Source organism: Camelus dromedarius, chromosome 3 (genome assembly GCF_036321535.1).
Source record: "Camelus dromedarius isolate mCamDro1 chromosome 3, mCamDro1.pat, whole genome shotgun sequence".
In the NCBI taxonomy this organism is placed as follows: domain Eukaryota; kingdom Metazoa; phylum Chordata; class Mammalia; order Artiodactyla; family Camelidae; genus Camelus; species Camelus dromedarius.
The window spans coordinates 23,950,623-23,967,514 of record NC_087438.1 but is presented as its reverse complement, the minus strand read 5'-3'; the positions used below and the strand labels follow the sequence as shown (position 1 = coordinate 23,967,514).

General features: G+C 44.8%; 1 protein-coding gene and 1 long non-coding RNA gene across 4 annotated transcripts in view; one reads left to right on the top strand and one right to left on the bottom strand.

The window, feature by feature from the left end:
- RAI14 (retinoic acid induced 14) overlaps nucleotides 1–3,727 on the bottom strand; it is a 139,654-nt gene extending 135,927 nt beyond the window's left edge. For 2 of the 3 annotated variants that reach the window (XM_031443789.2, XM_031443788.2), the window contains exon 1: nucleotides 3,600–3,727. The gene's annotated coding sequence lies outside the window, so the exon portion shown is untranslated. Of the gene's footprint in view, nucleotides 1–2,806; nucleotides 2,871–3,599 lie in introns of those variants that run through there. The other variant, XM_064479937.1, reaches the window with a different exon arrangement.
- Nucleotides 2,908–13,302, top strand: LOC135319467 (uncharacterized). The gene is made up of 2 exons (XR_010378086.1): nucleotides 2,908–2,969; nucleotides 12,934–13,302. It is a non-coding gene; the product is annotated as an uncharacterized LOC135319467 (long non-coding RNA).
- The last annotated feature ends 3,590 nt before the right edge of the window (nucleotides 13,303–16,892 follow it).

Below are 16,892 nucleotides of genomic sequence, written 5' to 3'. Positions count from 1 at the left end.
AGCACATGGGTTTTCATCCTGATGGAACCTGTAAATATGACAACTGGGGCACTCAAGTTACAGCTGTAGGAATAGTTAGCACCATTCAGGATATCCAATATGTGCTAAAAGAGAAACTCTAAGCAGAAAATCACAACAAAAAGCATGAAATTCATTCAACAAACATTTGAGGGCTTACTGAACGTCAACATGGACATTAGATACTTAACAGGAAACAAAAGAGATAAAACCCTGGTCTTCATGGATCATACATTCTAGTACAGACCGACAGACTACTAATATAAACTATCTGGCAATTTAGAGGGTGCCATGGAGGAAAATAAAGGAGAAAAGAGGGGCAGGGCATGCTGGAAGGGGATGGCAAGGGAAGATAGGCTAAGAAGGGGACTGACGTCTGCATAGAGCTGAGGGGCTGAGGGGCACAGCCCTGGGCATATCTCGGGGAAGAGCAGTCCAGACAATGAGAACAGTAAATGCAATGGCTCTGAGGCAGGAATGTGCCTGGAAATTTGAAGGAATAATCAGGAAGCCAATGTGTTTCAACGCCTCTAACTGTTTCCAGATTAAGGGGTTGCCATTAGGGGGGAAAAGACATGAACACAGCCATATTTTCACACACACTTAGAGCAGGAACGTGCCTTTGCAAATGCTTATTTGAGCCCCTTAATCTTACCATGCTGGAAGAAATGGGGAAGAGAGGCTGGGTGAGTGATCCAGGGTTACACCACCAGGGACTGGCCAAGAAACGGCTTCAACACAAGCATCCTAAACTCAGCACCACGTTTGTCTCATGCTCCAACTTTATAATTCAGAGGCTCAATTTTTTTAAAAAAATTGAAAAACAAAAGAATTCAGCCAACTAACATAATTTTAGAGCTAAAAACTGATCAAATTCACTTTTCATTCAACAAGTAACCTACATATGCCCTACATAAATTGTTGAGGAGTGAAATAATTAATGCATCATTACCGAGATCCCACTACCCAGCAGTCAATTGTATGTGTGACAGAGAAACTGCACAAGGAGACAGGTCTCAGATGTTTACTGCTGCACTTTTATAGTAAAAAAGTAGAAAAAGATCAAGTGTCCTCAGCAGAAAAAGTGTAACAATGAAAAACTGGAAACACTCTAAGGCAAGGGAATGAGTATCCTATAATTTATAATTTATTCATACACTGGAATTCTCCATAGCAGCTAAAGTAAATAAGATCTACATATATCTCAAATACAGGGACAAATTTAAAAATGCAAGCAGTATGTATATAGAGTTATACCATTTATGTAAAATGTTAAACACACGAGCTCGCAGATATTGCCTGTGGAAATGTAATACAGAGGTACTAAAACATATCTGGACACTTTGAACACTAACTTCACATCAGTGGTTACCTGAGGATGGAGGCAGAGGAGGGGGGATAGAGAACATATTTAATTGGGGTTGCAGTTTATTTTCAATTGGGGAGGGGAGACATGAAGAAAATATGGAAGGATTACGAACTCAGACATAAGTAGTGGGAAAATGGAAACCCTAACTATATTCTCTTTATGTATATTTGAAACATTTCATACTTTTATTTTGAAAAGTTGAGAGAAGGAAGGGAGAAAGCGAGAGACAAAACTCCACCATCACATTCCAGTAACTCCAAGTCCGAGTTTCCCTAACTTCCAAAGCCCAGTTCCTTCACCTTTAAAACATGAGTGATACTAGGTGTGCCTGCCTCAAAGAAGCTATGGAAGTGTCAGTCTGGAAACAGAACTTCATTGTCAGATACTAGCAGACAGGGACACTATATCATGCCCTCAATGAATCTCCAGGGCCCAGTATCCATTCTTTGTTTTCAAATTTCACAGACAATAGTCATAAGACTTTTTAACAGGGTTATAACCTCCTGCCCACCCCCAAAAAGCCATAAAACAAATCTAAGGACTGTAAATGATACAATAAATTCACTGATGAAGCATCTCAATGAATGGAGACAGCCCAGACGGGGGCCACCTCTTCAAATCCAAGTTATGCCAACACTGGTTAAAAATTACAATAAGTGGGTAAATTTCCTCACATAAAATCTATTATTTTACAAGCCAAAGGGGAAAAAATATGACACTAGTTAAGCATCATCAAGAAACCATGATCAGATTACATCCATCAGCAATAAAATTTACAGCCACACCTGTGAACAGGACTGCAAGCTGGAGACAGAGCAATCAAAACCCAGCCTCCCTGTGATGCACTCTCTTCCAACTTCGTTCAGGCCTCAAGGAGGTGAGACTCTCCTCAGTAAGATAAGCTTCTGCTGCGTCTTACTGATCGATAAAGCTAATTCCTCCCTCTGCTAGGCCCCTGACGGTCTTAAGATCATATTCTCCAGAGAACTAGCAATGTTTCGCCATCCCAGGATGCTTCCTCTCGCGGAAGGAAAGCCAAGAAACGAATCTAAATCACCTGTGAGCCTGCGGCCAAGGAAAGCCGCCAGTCCAGGTAAGCGGCCTTGAGTCCGCAAGTGTGTCCCAATCTTTGGAAACAAAGCTGAGCTGAGCTGGGCTCCTTGGAGAAGCTAAGCCTGGCTATACAGCCCAGGCCCTGGGAGGTCACTTGTAACGCCTCCACTTTACCCTGGACTCCATCTGCCGCGCCTGCTGCCCCTCCTGGCTCTGAGCGCCCCCTCCTCCACAGACGCGGGGTACGAGGTCCAAACTCAAAGAAGAGCATAAGCCAGGGGTTAGCAGACAAACTCTGCAAACTGCAGAAACTAAACCGCGGACACAAAAACCTGCGTAAGGCAGCAGCGACGGGAGGGTACCCACCCTCCTGAGCAGAGGTTGGAGTAGATGGCGGGCGGGCGCCCCTCTCGCGGCTCCGCATCCTCCCTCCTCCCGAAGTCCCAGCTGCCCAGAGTCAGCCCGAACTCCAGCATCTCTCCTCTCGGCCCTCCCCAGAGCTGCGATGGAGAAAAGGACAAGGAAGACGGTGAGTGAGGGGCAGTCGCGGGCCCGGAGTGGCCTCGCCTGCATCCTTGAACCAGCTGAGGGCTCCTGGAGTTAGAAAAGGAACAATAGCAGACCCTCGGTCGCCCGAGCCCTCGGAGTCTCCCGCTCGCGCCTTCCTCCCCAGCTCCCCCAAGTTCAGCGCGGAGGCGGGTCGAGCCCAGAAGCCGGGACCTGGGGGAGCCAGGCACCCGGCGGGCCAGGCAGGTGGGCCAAGGAACTGACTCTGCGCGCCCAGAACGCCCCGCCCGGGGCTGGTCATTCATTCCCACCCGCGCTCCCTCCGCAGCTCCCCCGGCCCCTGCCGGCCTGAGAGTCTCGGCGGCCGGTAGGAAAAAAAGCCCTCTCCTAACTTGGCTCGTCCTCTTTCTGTGCTCCGACCCCCACCAGCCACCTCTGCCTCCGTTTCTCAATCTGCCCCTTGCAGACAGTTGGCGGCCGGCGGGGACAAGGGAGCAGTGGCGGGACCCTCGCTGCCACCCCGCCAAGCCACTCTGCCCCGCGCGCCGTCCGCGCCGCCTCCTTCCCCTGCCGAGCCCCAGACACAAAGGCGGGGACCGGAGGGAGGACCCCGCTCCGGGGAGCCTCCCAACTCTCCGCGCCGCGCACTCACCCCATCCAGGCGGCGGCGGCTCCCGCTCCCTGCTGGCTGCGCCACCCTGCCCGCCGCTTCCCCAGGAAAACGCGGCCGCCGGGCTCGCTTCCTGCTCGGCTTCCTGCGCCTCAGTCCCTCCTCCTACCCCGCTGCGGGGGTCAGTGGGCGCCGCGGCTCCCGGGCTGGGCCGGCGGGGCGGGGGCAGCCGCAGCACCACCACGTGGCCGCCCGGCGCCGGCCCCCGCCGACCCGGATCCCGCGGGAGCGGGAAGGGAGGTGCTAACCATTCCCCTCCCCTTCCACCCCGCGCGGCCCCAAATTCCGCGAGTCAGGTGATCCGGCCCCGCGCTCCGGCCGGGACCTGCGGGAGGTGCTCCCGGCCCGGCAGCCGCCCCCTCCCAGGGCCTGCGCGCCCTCGGCGTCCGCGGCTTGCTTTCAGTTTTCCACGGATCGTGGGACCCTCCCGCGTGGATCTGTTTCATCGTCATCACCTGAAGTTAGTGGAAACCACCGGTGCTCTGACCCCCGGCTTTAGGACGGATGAGATCCTGAATAGTATTAATTTCTGGTTAACGTCCCAAGTCGTTTGTGGTCGTGAGGGTGTTTTAAAATCACTGATCCAAGCGCCCTCTAATCAAATCGGTTGTACTTTCCAAAATTACCGAACAGAAAGTAAACTAGAATACGCTCACAGTCTCCGGACTGAACCAGTTGGTTGGAGTGACTGTTTCCTAACGCTCATCAGGTGGCAGGCGAAAACTCCCAGCGTTAAGTGTAGCTCAGGATTTAGCAAGGAGAACCCTACAGCTTAACCTGAGAGGCACAATGTGTGGGACACCCTCTCTGCAGGGTCTAGGATGCAAATGGGAACGGCCTTGCTCCTCAGGCCCCCTAGAGCTCCTCGGCCTTCCACAGCCGGCTGAGGCCAGAGTTTGAACCGTGATGGACTCCTTTAACTCCCAGGATTTCAAAGCTCTCCACCTTTCATTTGATTTGGGAAGGCTTTGCCATTCATTCTGGTCGTGCCAACTAGCTATGGCTTAGAAAGTCTCTATTCACCAAAGCCCCCGTGTTCTGCCTGTGAACTCTTGGTTCTTTGCACAGGGCAGGAAGCTTTCTAGCATAAATAAGTGGTATGAGTCCTTTTTTGGTGGGATCCACTCTAAATCAATTGAACTTCAAAAAAGAAAATCCAACAAAAATGAAATTTGCCTTAACAGAGTTTAGTTTACAAGATCTTAGCCAGATCTCCACCGTACCCCTACCTCCCCCACCCATCACCAAGCCAAGGAAACAGCCTGTCTTATCTTGAACAGGTGACTTACAAACAGGGAGCAAAAGCCGTGTAACTAATTGCATGGTCTTCCCTTCCTAAATCAAGATTTCTTAGAGAAGTGAGGAATACCCCGTTTAAAGCAAGATGTACAACTCCTCTTCCGGTCGTTAATCCCTCTCAAATAAAATCACCCTCTAAAAGAAATGTGAACTGGTAAAGTTTTTAGTTTAATGCTGGCAATTTCCACAATACAGTTTTTCATGTGGTTCATATGAATGGTGTACTTTAGAGTACTTATTGGGAACAATACTGCCTCCTGTGAGTTTTCTGTTCCATTTTGAGGTCGTCTGTCTCCTTCAAGCAACAGCAGCTGGGAAGGTGGAAATTGGAGCGTGGTCCAGGGTGTTACTCTGCTGCCTTGGAAAGTTAATATGAGCATATTCTGTAGTGGAAGGAGTTAAAATATCAAACAATAATTGTGTCAGGCAGGGTCATCAGCCTTTTATTCATAGAAGCCCTGTCCCTCTCCTTTTTTTTTTTTTTTTTTCCTTTTACATGGCCAGGTCCTGTCCCAGACACCTGCCTGTGAGCCCACCCGCATCTGTCAGCCCTGTGGCAACCTTAGGTGGCTTGTATGCTTATTCTCCTTAATTTATAATCCCACTTTATACATCTGCAAGTCCAGCTCTGGGTGAGAGATTGTTGTGGAGGGAAGGACTCTGTGCCAAGTCCAATGTGCCAAGATTCTTTTCCCGACCCCCAACTTAAAACTCAAACCACCTGTCCACAGCTTCAGTCCACAGCTGAAGTTCTGCCACCTGTGAGGGAGATCGGTGGTCAAATGCCAGACTGAACACTGTCTTCTCATTGGTTTTTGGTTTTTTTTTTTTTTGCCTAGGCCTTTTAGAAAATGCTAATTAGGTTCAGAATACATTGAATACCACCTCTTGATGGAGATGTGACCCAGGTGAAAGGGTTGGAGAGATGGCAGCAAGGATAAAATGACCATCTAAACTGCATGAAGTTGGTATAACCTTTTGGGGATGAACAGCATGTTGAACTTCAATTGGAGAATTACCCCCAAATCAAAGTAACCATGATGTGATGTATAGCACTAGGAGTAATTAGCCCAAAGGGACCACATTTCCCAATCCCTTTGTTTTACTAAATTGCCATTTGAACTTCACCACGTGTTCGGATCTCTCCTGGCCCACTTTCCCCATCAGTAAAAGACAATGTTGAATTACATGGCCCCTAACATCCTAAAACCATTCTCCTACTTTGAAGAGCTTTCACAAGCAATATTATCCACACATGATATAGCAAAGCATCTGTTCTAGCAGGTCAGTCTTGTCATACCAAAAAGATTGTAAATGCCTAAGAGTGTTGCCATCCAGGACTTAGGATCTGTAAATGAAATTCATTGATCAGTAGGGCTCAGTTTCCATTTTTGAAATTAAGTAATATCACATCCCTTCTTTCTTGCTCTCTCTCTCATCCATACCAGTTCTCCCATATTAGGAACTCCTTAAGTCTGAGGAACCAAAGCTAAGACTTGAGATAAAAAGAAACTCTCCCTACACAACATTGTAAACTGACTATACTTCAATAAAAATATGTATATATAAAAAAGAAACTCTCCCTGAAGGAGGAAATAGAGACAGCCAAAAAGTACCCTTCCCACTCTATCTGGTGTTTGGTCAGGATCTGACTGCACTTCTGGGTCTAGTTCAAGGCAGCATCATTTAGAGGAATGTGGTGATATTGGACCTGGTCCAGAGAATGGAACAAAAACAGTCAGAAGACTGGAGAGAGATAATCTATGGGGAAAAGGCTCAAATATTCATAGAAAAGTCACCTTTTGTGTTTTCTTGGTGATATTTCCAAATAGGAGGAAACTGTGACGTGGGAGAAATTAATAAAGTAACTTTGGCATTGCTTTTCATAATATCATAGAACCATTGTAATAAAGTAGTCCACAAACACTGATTAGCCTGTGGTTTTTCCACTTGCCAGGAAGCCAGCAGAAATTTCCCCAGGAGTGGGTTACTACCCTTTCCTTCTCAGTGACGTTGGGCACCTGCTCGGGAGGTGAGGCTGAGACGCTTGGTAAAAATACATTCCATAGCCCTGCATCAGAGCCCTGCTTGTAGGAGTAGGGCAGAGAAGCTAAGCATCTGAACCCTGACACTACAGACCTGAAAACGTCATAGGACCATCTGGTCCATCGTTTCATATGAGGAATGGAGAGTCTGCAGAACTGTGCTGTCCAGTATGGTAGCCACGAGCACCTGGGATGTCACTATCCAAACCGAGATGGGCAGTAAATGCAAAATACACACCAAATTTCAAAGATTAAAAAAAAGAGACATGTCTCACACATATTTTTTATATTGATTACCCATTGAAACACCGATATTTTGGATATAGCATAGTAGGTTCAATATATCCTTGACACTAATTTCAGTTATTTCTTTTTACTTTTGAAAATGTGGCTTTAAAAATTACTATCTGGCATACACTGTATTTCTATTGGGTAGTACTGCTCTGAGGGCTAATATACACTTAACATTTATTCTATACCAGGGACTCTTTTAAGTGATATATTCATTAACTTCAGTGGCCATTACTTGATTGTCCAATCTGGGACACTTCTGAGAGTGAAGTAGGGCAGGCAAATGCTAAACCAGCCAGGACACCAGGACAAAAGATATAAACTGATACTGTCTTGAGCAAACTGAGATGTCAGGCCACCCTAATGTTAGGTCAGTTCAATCCTTATGTCAAACCTACAAGTACCATGATTATCCCCTTTGGGCACATGAGGGAACTGGGGCACAGAGAGATTAAGTAACTTGCCCAAAGTCACACAGCTGGGACATGGCAGTGTTGGGATTCAAACTAGGGCAGCCTGACTCTAGAGCCTTCACTCTTCACTGCTGTGCACCACTGTCCACTTAAGAGCTAATGTGGATGGAGGATGCAGTAGATGCAGCTTTTCTTAATTCTCACCACAACTTGGACCGAGTATTATCTTGTTTTTACAGTGCAGAAACTGAGTTTTAAATAGATCCAGCAAGTCGTCCAAATCCTTGAACCATAAAGAGTGGAGCCAAAAATTGTAGTTTGGGATGCTTAACTCCAGAGTGGTCCTCTCGACCAGCAGTTTGCATTGCTTTCAGGCCCCTCTATTTATAAACTACTCTCCTATGGATCTCCTTACTTCTCCCAGCTCTGGCAGAGGACTGCATCAGGAAGACTAGAACCCGGGTGTCATCACCTTGGAACAGGCCACAAACACCCAAAGCTCAATCTTGTTGGCCTCTCCTTTCTCAGAAGGAGCACTTTAAGATAATCCAAAGAGCCAGCCATGCTGCCAAGTTGATTTTTCTACTGTGTACGTCAGAAATGCCAGAAAATGTCTGTCATAGAGTGATGGAGGAGGCCATTAAGAAGAGCTCACAAACATCAAGAAGGCAGTTGATTGTCAAAAAGCTCAGAGAAGGGGCTTTCACCAAGCTCCACAGTCAGAAACAATAACATGGCGTGTAATTCCCTGAATGTGCCAGGGGCGGCTTTTCTGGCTTCCTCTGCAGTGGGTCGCCATCTTGGCAGCCTATTAAAAATCACCAGTTGCCTTGGCCCCCCACCCTAGAACACTAGTTAAAGTGGTCTGGTGTGGGGCTCGGGCATTGGCACTTTATGCTCTCCCCGTAGATTATCATGAAGTGTGGCCACAGCTTCCTTGGCTCTCCCAACCATGCCGGGAGCATCTGGTTCTTGATTTAGCACTGCAAGCAAAGTGACGTTAGGTGAAGAGGGTGAGGTGGTTCTTGCATTGGGCCTTGCGAAAGTTGATACTCCAGAATGATTCCTTGATAGAATGTTTCTAAACCGAGGTGCTGTTTTTGTTGGCCTGGTCCTCTTGTTTTCTGTTATGGCACTAAACCTCAGCTCCGGATTTTTGTCTTCTCCATTGAGATCAACTTCTGCTTATAAGGTATTTTAATTTGTGTTCCTTCCTCATCCAAATAGTGCACCCATAATAAATCTGTGTCCTACTTTGACTGATGAGTTATTTCACATCTGTGATGTCTTCTTGTTTATGTTTTTCAAAGGCTTCGTAGCTATTTGGCTTTTGTTATTCATTTTCACGTTTCTGTCTTTGTTGCTTTCTTTACCATCCTTAGAAGACTACATGGAATAGTTTGATTCTTGTTTTCAAAATTGGTCTTTCGACTCTGTGAGGGAACACATTTTTAAGAAACACCTTCCACAGCAGACTGTGGAAGATATATGACTGGGCTAGTGTGAAGACATGTAACAGAATTCCACAAGTCCCTTGTTAGTTTTGCCTTAACACAAATTTCTCAATGATCCAAATATGTGCCTTAAGCGAGTTTCTCACATTCGAGGTGGAAGTTCTCCTAAGGTTAAGTTATTCTTCCTTCACCTTTTCCTTCAAGGAGAGTCCTGTAATTTCTTTTTCTAGATTTCCTGTTTGTGTTTCAGCACAAAAAGATTAAGGCCGTGAAAATGGTCCTGGCTGTCCTGTGACATGCCACAGAGAAGAGGCACAACCGGGGAGAGCCAGAAAGATCGCTGTGGAAAGAGACCTTCCACAGAGCTGATGTGGGACGTGGAAGGTGCACAGAAGCCAGCAGAAGCAGGGAAAGAGGCCACAGTGACTTCCTGCCATGGATTCCTAGAACCCTTGGAACACAAATGCCAAGAAGACAGATTGGCTTCATAATAATAGACCAAAGGGAGGAGGGCAGGGTTCTGGGGTTAAGGATTTCCAGGTCACTGTTGGCTAAACAGAGGGGAGTTTGTCCTTTCAAACTATGTAGCAGGGAAGGGACTTTTGGAGGCCATTTAGGAGAACCAGAGAACGAGGTTGGCACTGAGTTAGTCTGGGAAACTTGCCACCCAAAGACCCAGGTCTCAGGATCAAAGAGAGGGAGGAGGAGGTCTGAGTGGGTCTCTTATTTGCCTTGTGGGCCCTGGGAAGTATTTTTAAACATTTTATTTAAACTGTGTGCCTTAATAGGCCTCTCCACTCACACCCACCATAACATGCTCATGTTAAGAAACACAAATTATAAGGACATTCAGCGTGTTCCTTCCCAACCCAATTCGCCCTCTGACCGCACGGCCTTCTGCTCCAAGTATGTGGATTCTTACGTGCGTGTTCGGTTCAGAGGGATGGAAAACAATTCGTCTTGGAGAACTTTTAGAATAGTGCATGTGAGGCTAGTTCTGTACAAGAAGACCAGTGAGAACAGAGAAGTTGGATCATGGCAGGAGCCGTCCCAGCGTGGCCTAGATGGTGGGCTTCTCGGCCCAAAGCAGTTGTCAGCTCTGGGGCAGCAGCCATGATTGACCGCCTGTTTTCTCTTTATTTTTAAACATGCAGTAAAGATGAGAAATGAGAGAGTTTTCTTAAAAATACAAAAACAAAGAAGAAATACTACCAGGTTGTGGGGTTGAGCCTTGTCTTCCCCACTTCCTAGTGCAATTTGGGGCAGATCACTTAGTGTCTCTTGGCCTTAGTTTCTTCATCTGCAACATAGGGGTAATATTAGTACCTGCCTCGAATTATTTTGGAGATTAAATAATTAATACATAAAAGAGGGTGTGGTGAAAAAGGAACCCTCCTTTTGGTAATGTAAATTGGTGCAGCCACTAAGGAAGACAGTATGGAGGTTCCTTAAAAAAATAAAAATAGAGTTGCCATATGATCCAGCAATCCCATTCCTGTGCATCTGTCCAGAGAAAACTCTAATTCAAATAGATACATGCACCCCAATGTTCATAGCAGCACTACTTAAAATAGCCAAGACGTGGAAGCAACCTAAATGTCCCTCGTCAGATGAAGGGATAAAGATGTGGTACACACACACACACACACACACACACACACACACACACACACACACACAATGGAATACTACTCAGTCATAAAAAAGAATGAAATAATGCCATTTGCAGCAACATGGATGGACCTAGAAATGATCATATTAAGTGAAGTATGTCAGACAGAGAAAGACAAATATATGTAACTTTTATGTAGACTTTATCAAAATGATACAAGTGAACTTATTTACAAACCAGAAATAGATTCAGACATAGAAAACAAACTTATGGTTACTAAAGGGGAAAGTGGGGGTGAGGGGAGGGATAAATCAGGAATTTGGGATTAACGTATCACACTACTATATATAAAATAGACAAAGAGCAAGGACCCACTATATAGCACAGGGAACTGTATTCAATATCTTGTAATAACTTATAATGAAAAAGAATCTGAAAAAAGAAGATACATATATATGTAAATAACTGAATCACTTCACTGTATACCTGAAACTAACACAACATTGTAAATCAATTATACTTCAATAAATTAAAAAAAAATTAATACATATGCAGCATGTACAACAGTCCCTGGCACAGAGTAAGAACTAAATAGATAATATCAATAATTATTACTATTATGGAGAAACATGAGAGATTCATAGAATCTGGGGGGAAATAAAATTGTGGTATATATGGCAAGCAATTCAATTGTTATTAAAAATGTCATCAGATCTAGTTTAAACACTTCTGGGGTACAATTTGCTAAATCCTTATGGAAACTTTATCAACTAATATATAAGGTACAGCATTGAACCCACATAGAAAGAAGAAATATGAGATGTCTTTGACTTCCAAGGAGCTTCCAACTGATTTGGAGATATGACCTGCAGACATACGTGGTCCAAGAGTCACAAAAGAAGACAGCAGATGCCTTTGTGTTGCTCTCTAGTTCTTTAGCACTATTCTGTGGCTTTGCCAAGCCATGCTGCTGGGCCAGCTGTGCCCTTGAAAAATGCGAGGCGTATTATTCTGCTGAAATATTGTGAAGCAGTGGGAACCAAAACGTAAGTAAACTCATCTCCACCCACAGGGATTCCAATTCTAATGTGCAGCCCGGGTTGAGAATGACTATAGTAGGCAGCTTCCGTGCTAGTAAATACTGCCGTATTGAAGCATCATGGGCATTGGGATGAGATGCCTCTTCCAGGAATAATGGTGCCTGTTGTAAAACAGTGGCTTTAGCAAAATAGGGACTTCTTTTTCTCATATTCTAAGAATCTGCTTGATTTAGATCAGTGGCTCAAGGTTGTCAGGTCTGAGGTCTTTGTGATTCTCCAGATTTTCCCCACTTTGTTAGAAGACAGCTTACCCACCTACAGCACTAATTCTGTGTTCCAGGCAAGCAGAAGGGGAGGAGTGGACAGTCAGTGTGGCCTGGCACCTCTTAGGGAGATTTTCTGAAAGCCCCATCCAACTTCTTAATTTTATTGGTCAAGACTGTATCACATGGCCACCCCCATTGGAAAGGAAGGGAAAGAAATACAGATTTTTTGCTGGGTACACTGTACACCAAATAAAATGGGAGTCCTACTAATATGAAAATGGGGAGAATGGATATTGGGTTTATCTGTTGCTGTAAAACAAACAACCTCAAAACTTAGTGGCTTAAAACAACAATATAGTCCAATATTTTTCAAGATTCTGTGGGTTGACCAGTTGGTTCTTCTGCTTCACATGGTATATTGCTGGGTCACTGGAATGGCCAAATGATCTGAAATGGCCTCACTTCTGTAGTTAGTGTTGGTCCCTGGCTGGGAGTTCAGCTAGGCATTGTTGGCTGAGATGTTGGCCCTCCTTTACATGATTTCTTGGGCTTCCTTGTGGACTGTGGCTGGGTTCCAAGGAGGAATGTTCCAAGAAGATACACCTCAATATGCAAATGCTTATCAAGACTCTACTTATACCCCGCTTGCTGTGGCCCCATTGGCCAAAGCTAACGGCACGGCCAAGCCCAAAGTCAAAGTGGGAGGCAATTACACAAAGGCACAAGTGCCAGTGAAGGAGGATTGATAACATGGCCACACTTAGGCTAACAGATTGCTTATTCTTGTGCTTGCCCTTAAAACGGTCAACTGACCTGACTGAGCGGTTGCTACTCACAGCTCCAGGCCCATTGTTAAAACTAAAGCTATTGATCTTACTGTTTCTACTTTATTCCAGGAATTGAAAGTAATAATCATGCTTGGTCTCCGAGTCGATCTCCAGAGACAAGGTCACAGAACTGTAACCTTACAAAATAGGCTAACTACCAAGAAGACCACACCTTGAGTGCTTACGAGATAAAGACATCAAAAAAGTGACAACCACTAGCCTCTATAGAATTGGTCACCTGGAGGCATCATGACACCACTCTAAGTCTTCTGATGAGAAATTTATGCTGTTGATTATTACTGAAGCTTTTATTTTTTGAGCTCTGACTATATAACCACCCCACCCCATCCCCAAGGTGGGCTTACAGTTTTGAAGGCACCAGCCTGCTGTGAGTCCCCTTTGCCTGGCAAAGTAATAAAGCTGCCTCTTTTCTTCTAAGTTCCAAGACTTGGTCTCTGAGTTATTTGGCTTGTCAGAGATGGGGGCCAATCTTTCAGCAACAGCAGGAAGGATGGTTCATTGGGGACCAGCAAAGTACCAGTCCATCACAGGTGGGCATCTAGCTATCTCTGCCAAAGCATCTTTTTTGATAATTTGTTGAAGTTTATCAATGCTTGTTTTGCAGAAAACATAGAGCAATATTGTGTAAACATTAGCTCTGAAAACCCTCACAACAACTTTAGGGGGTAAACACTCTTATTATTTCCATTCAGACATAGGAAATAGATTAGGGAAGCTTAAGAAAGTTGCTCAAGGTCACATAGTAAGAAAACACCAGGGCTGGAATTTAAACCCAGCCTGAATACTCATTTTGGATGGGGATTTGTGGGCACATTCTGGTTGCAGGAAATGGAAGGAAATCAAGTGACAGGGATGTAATAAAATAGCCATTAAAAAAAAATTACCACATGTTTTTCATGCTGTTCTCTTTTCTCCCCACCTGCAGCAGGTATGGAGAGAAAAGGGAAATGTCCCTGCCCATCAGAGTCAAGGCAGAACTGCTGTACTGAGAGGATGCTCCCCTACTTCCTCAGCAGGTGACCTAATGCACGCTGGCCCCGTCTTCACCAAACACACACAGCCAGAAGGCAGAGGGAAAGACACATATGCCAGTTAAAGCTGGGGATGGCTCCAGAAGCCCTGGGGAAAACTGAGGGAGAAATCTGAACATCTAGGAGCCGTGACTAAAGAATTCTTTAAGGAGTTTTCTGAAAGGGAAAAAAATGAAGTTTACTGGACTTATACTTGGACAAGCATGTCAAAAGTGAATCACCCTAATGACACAGGATGGAAGGGGGCAGGGCACAGCCACTCAAGGAATGACAGCAATTTAACACCAAAATGGTGGAAGATTCAACTCCCAGTTGGCCTTGAGGATTATGTTGGCGGGAGGTTTGACTCCTAGTAGACCTTGAGCTTCATTATATGCTCATTGTAACAGCGTGATCAAATAACATGCCCGCAGGCGCCATGACAGTCCCAAGGCTAACCGCAAAAGGCCAAAGAATGGGCGGTGGCCCAATTCCTGGGAATCCCAGCCCCTTCCCCAGGGCAGTTGGAATGGTTCCACCTGTAGGTGTGTGAAGCTACTGAGCTCATTAAAAACTGGCAACACCACGCCTAGACGCCCTTTTTGGACCCTCCTCTTTGGAGAGGGCCTGCACTCTGTCTATGGAGTGTGTACCTACTTTTACTTTAACCTGATCACCCGATTCCCACACCTCTTTCCTTGCCTTTCTCTTGCCTTACCCTCTATGCAGTATGTATCTCTCTACATAAATCTACCTTTACTTAACTGTGGCTCGCACTTGAATTCTTTCCTGCATGAAGCCAAGGACACACACCTGGCGGGGCACGTCCCAGGGGCTCAAGTGAGACCTGGGACACGGGCCTCCTCACGCCCCACGTCAATTTTTCTGCATCACTAACATGCTATAAACACCTTAAGGTGATGAAAAGTCCAGTGAAGATGCTATACTTTTTCTGTTTAAAGGTATGTTTTTCCAAGTGTGTTCTATGCACTAGTTGGTCCACAGAAATACTGACCCAGGATCTCTCCTTTGGGTGGATCAGAAAATTTGCATGTTTAAGGAGCATCCCAAGTGACTCTTGGATACAATACATTTGCAGATTATTGCTTTAAAACTGTTCTTTCAGTGTGATGATTTTTTAAATAGCGCTTTTCAAACTTTAATGTGCCGACAAATCCCCTGAAATTTCTTTAAAAAGGCAGCTTCTGATTCAGTAGTTCTGAAGGAGGGCTCAGATTCTGCATTTTTAACAAGTTCCCAGCCACATTGCTGGACTGAAGAACCATACCTTGGAGCAAAGCTTTAACACATGGGAGGGGGAAAAAACCTTCTGGGTTGTAAAATAAACAGACAAACACAATGGGAGTGGAGGTAGGGGTGCCCACTGCCCATCCACGGGAGAAGTCAGAATGTCACTGCCCTTTCCCAAGGGACAGGTCACTGATAAAAGACACAGACATGGTAGTGAAAGAGGGAACTGAGAGATATCCAGAGTGGGTGTCCCTGGTCAAGACGAGACAGATGGGCAGATTGTTTTTTCGCTGTTGGGTTATATGAGTTCTTTAAATATTTTTGGTATTAATCCTTTATCAGATATAAGATTTGCAGATATTTTCATTCATTTCATAGGTGGCGTTTTCATTTTGTTGACTATTTCTCTGGCTGTACAGAAGCTTTTTAGTTTGATGTGGTCCCATTTACTGATTTTTGTTTCTGTTGCTTGTGCTTTTGGTGTGATATCCAAAAAATCACTGTGAAAACCAATATCAAGGAAATTTTCCCCTATGGTTTTTCTAGAAGTATTATACTTTGGAGTCTTGCATTTAAGTCTTTAATCCACTTTGAGTTAAGTTTTGTGAGTGGTGTCGATAGGGGTCCAGTTTCATTCTTCTGCATGTAGCCATCCAGTTTCCTCAGTACCATTTATTGAGAAGATTATTCTTTCCCCATTGAGTATTCCTGGTTCCCTTGTTAGGTAGTTTAGATAGAAATGAGCACTGGGCAGGGGAAGAAGAAGGGGAAAGGAACAACCCAGAAAATGGCAGTGTGTCTGCAGTCAGGAAAAGAGACTCCAGGAAGTTTTACTTTCTCTAAGTGAGGGCCAGTAAAAGAAGCCAGTTAAAATCAAGGAGCTGCAGCTGCGCATGTGAGGCGGCCCTGGTATAACTGACCCAATGAACCTGCCCAAAAGGGGATGGGTGTGCCGGAGCACAGGGAACCTGAGTTGTCAATCACTCAATCAGTCAATCACGAAACCAGGATATAAAAACAGGAAAAACAAAGGAACAGTGCCACTTTTCCTCTCTTGGATCGGCCCGCTCCCAGTTAGCGAGAGTGTACTAGCTTTTACTATTTTTTTTACTTTGCTAATAAAAATCTTGCTTATATCATGCTTTCTGTCTCTCGTCAAAAATTCTTTTTTTTTCAGGTGACTAAGAACCAAGGTAATTCTTATTTTCCTTTTTCTGGTAACACCCTTGACAAATACTAGTTGATCTTACGCGTCCTGCCAAACACTCTTTTTAAAAAGCTTATTTTAAAATTAATTTTTTCTTCCAGTTTTATTGAGATATGATTGACATACAGGACTGTATATGTTTAAGGCACACAGCATCATGATTCGACTTACACACATCATGAAATGATGACCACAAGAAGTTTAATGAGCATCCATTATCTCATACAAAATTAAATAGAAAAAAATTTTTTTTTTTTGTCATGAGAACTCTTAGGATTTACTCTGCCAACCACTTTCAAGGATTAAATCAGTCGGTCAAATATATTCATTCATTCACTCATTCACCTGCTCATTCATTCATCCATTGAACATGATCCTGTGAGAGCCTTCTATGTTCTAGCTCTAGCCAGTGTGTTAGGCCCTGGGGACAGAGCAGAAAACAAAATTTGACAAGATCTCTGCTCTCACAATGCTCAGAAAAAAGTGTAGGGGAGACATACTATAAAGAAATAAACAAGAGGATTTATGGTAATGGTAAG